The 6272-nt window shown below is 36.1% G+C and overlaps 1 non-coding gene across 1 annotated transcript; it reads right to left on the bottom strand.

The window, feature by feature from the left end:
- Positions 1 to 523: 523 nt before the first annotated feature.
- Positions 524 to 596, bottom strand: TRNAK-CUU. The gene has a single exon. It is a non-coding gene; the product is annotated as a tRNA-Lys (tRNA).
- Positions 597 to 6272: the final 5676 nt, after the last annotated feature.

Raw genomic sequence — 6272 nt, 5'->3', positions numbered from 1 at the left:
TCCTTTTCCACCCTCCCAGTGAAGGTGAACCTTGGCCAAAGACATTTGGAATGGGGTGCCTCTTAAAGCTCTCACTGGAGTGGACTGCTCCTCTTTAACCACTGCAGGGTTCACAATGGTTATGCCAGAGGCTATGGTTGTCTAAGCAGTGGCCTGTCTTCCATCCACTAAGATTAAATATAAACTGTGGTGATAGTCTGGTACCCCTGTTGTTTCCAGACAACATACAACTGGCATACTGTTATTCCCACTTGGTGGGTCCCCCACCTTTTGTTCCCCACTTTGCCTCTGTGGACATCTATATGATGCATGACCCCACTTGTTACATTTAAAACTAGTGTCTTCCCCTGTTACGGGTGGAATCTGTTGGGGTGATTTAGGCTCATAGACTAGTACTATGCTAACTGCCATTATGGGCCATTTTTTAAACCTAACCAATCACCCCATGTGAGTATCAAACCCTGCACTTTGTGCTTGTAAGGTAAGCATCTTAACCATTATGGAAACCTCCCACAAAGGGAAACACCCAACATAGGGCTCAAACCCACAACCCTGAGATTAAGAGTCTCATGCTCTGCCAACTGAGCTAGCCAGGCTGCCCACCATGAGTTCCCTTATATCCATTCTTGTGCAGTGATGCCCTGCTTGCTAAGCAGAGATCCCCTTTTTTCCCTAGCTCATCTGCAGAGTTACATACTCAGTCTACCAACCAGATTTTCATGTCTTTAGGCAAAGTTCTAGGGGCTTGTTCACTCAACAAAAGGTTTGCCAGCCCTTCAAAAGTGGTGGTCTGCCATCCACTCACACACATATGAAAACAACTGCTTACCTTAGCAATATAATCACACACACTTTTGTCTGCCTTGTGTCTATGCTCAAAACATTTTTTTCTGTAAGCTTCAGGTGTTAAAACATTCAAGTAAACATTGGTTTATTCTATCATAGTTTAAACAATCAGTATCAGACAATTTAGAAACAGTGGCTACAGCTTTACCATGGAGTAAGGGTGTCAGGACCCATACCCAGAGCCCTTGGTCAACATTATACTGTTTACATAATCTTTCAAAGATATGAATAAAACTATCAAAATTAAACTATCAAAATTATCACCCTCTGTAAATTGTGGAAGAAATTTACTGACCTTTATTGCTTCTGGGTTTTGGTTATTCCCTTCTCCATTACCTCCATGACTCTGGCGAAGAGTCAGCATCTTTCTGTAATGCTGACACTGCTTCTCATTTTCTTTACCCTTCAAACACCAAAGTCTCTCTGCTGATTGTAATTCCAAATGTTTGGCCTCCAGTTCAAGTCTCTTTAACTCCAGATGTTTTAAAGTCCTCTGAGGAAAAGGTGAACTGTCCTGTTTCTGAGGGCTGCACATTTCCATCTACAGACTGGTTATCCTCCTGGTTGCTGGTCTGAGCTGTGACTACAGCTGAAATCATTCCCTCTTTAGTCACATTGGAATGCACCAGTCCTTTGGCTTTGCACATCTTGGTCAACTGATTCTTTGTTAGCGTGCCATAATCCTCTGCTGATATCTTTGCCTTCTTTTCCTGACTAAACAAAACTAACAAAATAAATAAACAAACAAACAAATAAATAAATAAAATTGTTGTGAAATGAAACTCTGAATGTTTACCTTGTGGCTGCTGACAGGATACAGCTTTAGTGGCAACTGCTTAATGACTACAGAGGTTCAATTAATCTCCCACCACTTTCACCAATATGTGATGTCCTCACTCTGAGCCAGTAATCAAGGAGCCTGAATCATTACCACTGGCACTGGAGAGGGACGTTCAGTTGGAACAAAAAATGGATACATCCAGTATTTCCAGATGCAGCTCTCTGCATCAAACACAATTTCCCTTAAGAGCACAGAGGGAACACACTCAGTCTGGGATCCGGATTTCTCTATCTGTGTCTCTCCAGGTCCCCAATAAGACTGCTTACTGGTACTGCTATAGTGTTGAGACCTCAACCAAATGTCCAAACCAAGTTCTCCAGAACCCTCTCTGTGAAACCAATGCTTTGTGTCCCTGCTCCAAGTAGTTCACACACACACACGCACACACACACACACACACACACACACACACACACACACACACACACACACACACACACACACACACACACACACACACACTCTGAGATTTGATTTGATTTTCACACACACACACACACACACACACACACACACACACACACACACACACACACACACACACACACACCTGGGAAATGATGGCACAGATTTACTAGCCATGCCCCCTTCTGTCCAGACTATAAGGTAGTTACACTGTCACCAGTCACCCCAAAGTCAGCTACTCTAAGGCTCTTGCAAGGGTACCCAATTATAGTGATTGAAATTAATATTAATACAAATGGTAATGTTGACCAAACAGCCAGGTTTCAGGAGTGACTACGGTGCCACCAATGGATATAAGTACTCTCAATTGTTAAGCTATTCACTAAAGGACCAGTCACAATAAAAAGTTTAAGTATGTTTAAATATAAATAATAAGAGAGCATGAAAATACTAAATATCTATTTACAATCAACACCAGAGTTTCAATCACAGGAAATATTAAAAAATAACACAGGTGGACAGGTTTACAGAGTTACAGAAAAACAATACTTAACTAATCTCACTATATATTTCCTGACTGATCTAAAGAATTAGTATTCCCTGCTTACTTACTAGAGCAAGGCAAGATGAAGTATGTGAGAGATCCTTTGCCAGGTTACAAAAACAGAGTGCTCTGAGACTTCAGTCTCACCTAGTATTAAATATTACTTTTAGTGATGATTACTGAATTACATCACATACATCCGGTCATCTGACTTCTGGTTCCCATGCAACCCCCCATTACTAGAAACTGCCAGGATTTAGCACCTATGTGTCTATAATACACATATACAGAGCCTTGCTAAGATCTGATGCAGCTTCTGGAAGTCATAAAACCATAAAGCACTTCCCTTCTTCCTACAGGACCTAATAAACCATACTTCTTACATATACTGCATCTCTCACTTCATTCAAAACTCTGAAATAATATCTTTGTGACTTTGCCCAGTAATTTAATTTCTTACTATTTTTCAAAGACAGGTGGATTGAGCTTAACCTCTTCTCTTCCAGTATCCTCTGTTACAATATATGCATTTCAACAGTTAACAATAATCCATGTACATTTCTTCCTCTGTTCAGCAGCAACTTTACAAATACATTTTCAACACAAGCATCTGTACAAATCAGTTTGATATTCAAATAACATATAATTCTTTACTAAATTCCAGCTAGCTGTGCTGGCATATGTTACACATCCACTGCCCTATGTCTCCTGGCATAGCTGACAATACCTCACATTGTCACATCCATAAGCAAAGGTAAATACTGCTTTGTATCTACTTATTCAGTCCGCTTCCTGGATGCTTTTGAAAAATTTAAGCTATGTCAAATAAGAAATTAGTTTAACAAGTGTATTTAGCATTTGGTCCTTTTTAGAATTAGAATTGACTCTAGTTAGCAGATTGTCAAAAGAATGGCAATTTTGTTTAAGAACTTATTTTACAGCTACTTGTAAATTCTAATAATGTGAAATTTATAATAGTTATTGCCCTTGACTAGTTCTTAGGATTACCACAAATATTAATTCCCAGCAAAACAAGATTAATAATTAAAAGCAGTAATATGCAGTTTTTTTCCTTTTTCTTATATTCGTATTCCTATATTTTAGAGAAATGTTAAAACTTGTACGCATCTGACAAATACCTTAATTTTATCTGATAATTTACAAGATTTAAATGTCTTCCTTTTTTTTCCTTTTGATTGATTTGGTATGTTACCTGATAACAACTTGACCCTATGTTATTAAGTTAAACAGAAAACTTAAATGATTTATAAAACCTATATGTGACATGAATTCTATCCATTGCTTTTAAGTGTTGTAATCCCTGGTTATTGACTACATATATAGATATTGTTACTTAAAGGCTTTTTCTTTTTTGCAGCAGTGCTATTTGAAGTTTGTTCTTAAATTTGGTAGTAGGATTCTTATTCTCTACAAATTAATTATGAGTCTTATTAGCCTATATGTGTCAACTTATTTGTTTCATATTTGTGTATAAATATTGTGGTATTTCCTGTTTGTGGTTCTATAAAATGTTACTGTTTTAGCTTTTCTCTTTTTGAGGTGTATAGGGTTAGGCCTAAGCTTAAGCAGGGAATAGTCTGGTGTTGCACGATATTTCTTATAAAAACTTCTTGTCTAGACTCAGTAGAGTTTGTGTTACTACTAACAGCAGTGTCTATGTAACTTTTCATATCATACTCATAGTTTCCATAATCTTTGACAAAGTCAGTGAGTCACTATATCAATCTTACTTGGAATTAGGATTTAATGTGGAGTATTGAGTTATGGAGTTTAAATAGGATTCAAAATACCAAAATGAGGAAGCTGTTTTTTCACTTGTTATTTAAATATGCAACCTCTAAAAGTTTCATGCAGGAAATTAATTTGACAACCCAACAATGGTAGCAAATAAGGAAAAAGTGGTTGAAGCAAATAATTGCAATAAGATCTGAACTGTGGGGGGGGGGGGCTGCTATTCTAATTAAAACTTCCTTTAAAGATAAAATCCTTGACTGGGGATCAGATACAAATAGTAAGTAAATTGTGTTATTCCATCTGTAATAATATCCACTATGATAAACTCTTCCTTTTCTGAAATTTGTATGCCTCTCATCATAATTACTATGATTTTATAATAAAGATGCATAATCTATTAAGTAAATGTAACAACCACTACTACATTATTGGTGGGAATTGAAACACCATAATTGACAAGGTGAGAGGTAGAGCTTCACAGTCTAAGTCATAAAATGGCAATGCTTTCCTAGCCATCCTAGACCTAATATGAGATTATGACCTAGGTGATCTTTATATCTTGATATTTAACCTGTACAGATAAATCACACATAAATAAATTCACACATTTCTGGCAATGCCATAAAATGTGGTCTGGGCTAGACTTTGGTTTAACGTCTAGCAATTTTTGAAACAAATGTTCTTTTTGAGTTGGAGCTCCGATTCTTTTCTGATCACTCAAAAATTAGAATAGTCTTAAAAAATTCCACTGCTCAATGTATACAATCAAGTACCATTAGACTGAACCTTAACCCCAACATATTCCAAAAACAGAATGCCAAAAAAACAAATATTGTCTTTATTAAAAGTTTTTACATCTACCGTAAGGACACCGACATTCCCTATGATATTCAAGGGGCAGTTTTAAAAGTACAGATAAGAGGACTACTAATAAACAAGGCAACCAACTAAAAAGAATCAGATCTTGAGGCTAAATAATTAATACAGTTCTGTGAAGAACATAACAATCAGATTATGAACAGAAGGAAAAATCTATTTTTTTTTATATTTAAATCAAATTTCTTGGTATAAAACTGTTTTGCTAAACATTCTGAATGGGCACAACTGCTGTCAAAGATCTTGGCTAGACTAATTAAAATAGCAAATTCCTCATCCACATAACTGCTACAGAACACAGGTGACAGGCATCAAACCTAATGAAGAAAGCTTACAGGTTTTTACAAGCGTTTACTCTAAATTATATGGTGATCATAACAGTTATGATGACAGTAATGATTTAATGGAGCTTTATTTTTGGAAGTTAAACCCAGATCAAATAAGATATCTGTCTAGACTATTTAACATTAGAGAAATGAATAATGTTATTTAAAAAACTTGAAACCTGGAAAAATCCTGAATCCTGTCCCAGATGGATTCAGCTCAGAATTTTATAAAGAGTTTAAACTGATAATATCATAAGTTTTACTGAAATTATTAATCAAGATAAGTGAACAAAGCATAACTAATCAACATTTAAATGGTGTCAAAACCATTCTTATACCCAAACCTAATTTAAACTCCAAAGACTCAACTAATTACAGGCCAATATCACTTACAAATGTTGATTTAAGGATTTACTCATTGATCTTGGCCAAAAGACTAAAACAAGTGTTTTGCATCATCACTTATTTCCCCATATCATTTGGGCTTCTTAAAGTCAAGGCAAACTCATGTTCACACATTCACCCTTGAAACAACATGGATTTTACTTAACTAACAACTTAACATTTTCACACTTGCTGTAGATGCATAAAAGGTATTTGATCATATAAACCTGAATTTCATATTTAAGATAATGCATGATTTTGATTTCCCTTCCCCTTTGTTAAAACCATCCAACTT

The sequence above is a fragment of the Protopterus annectens genome, chromosome 2.part2, assembly GCF_019279795.1.
Source record: "Protopterus annectens isolate FY-2018-M chromosome 2.part2, PAN1.0, whole genome shotgun sequence".
Taxonomy (NCBI): Eukaryota; Metazoa; Chordata; order Ceratodontiformes; family Protopteridae; genus Protopterus; species Protopterus annectens.
Note: the sequence above shows the minus strand (reverse complement) of the source record. Positions and strands in the feature narration are given on the sequence as shown.